Source organism: Cystoisospora suis (genome assembly GCF_002600585.1).
Source record: "Cystoisospora suis strain Wien I chromosome Unknown contig_1272, whole genome shotgun sequence".
Lineage (NCBI taxonomy): Eukaryota > Apicomplexa > Conoidasida > Eucoccidiorida > Sarcocystidae > Cystoisospora > Cystoisospora suis.
In genome coordinates, this window is record NW_027154072.1 from 78,196 (window position 1) to 78,400 (window position 205).

The window sequence follows — 205 nt, forward strand, 5'->3', positions numbered from 1 at the left end:
AGCACTTTCAGGATGAGGGAGTCTGTGCGAGCTCTCAAGCAACTTCATTCATTCTGAAGAGACACCTCTTCTACAGGCGTATGCGTTTTCAAAGCAGTCCGAGGGCTATTATTGTGTGACCTACTTACATCGACTTTTGAAATCTCGAAACAGAGAAAGAACGACAACAGAGAGAAAGCAAAACAGAGAAGAAAATAGAAAGACA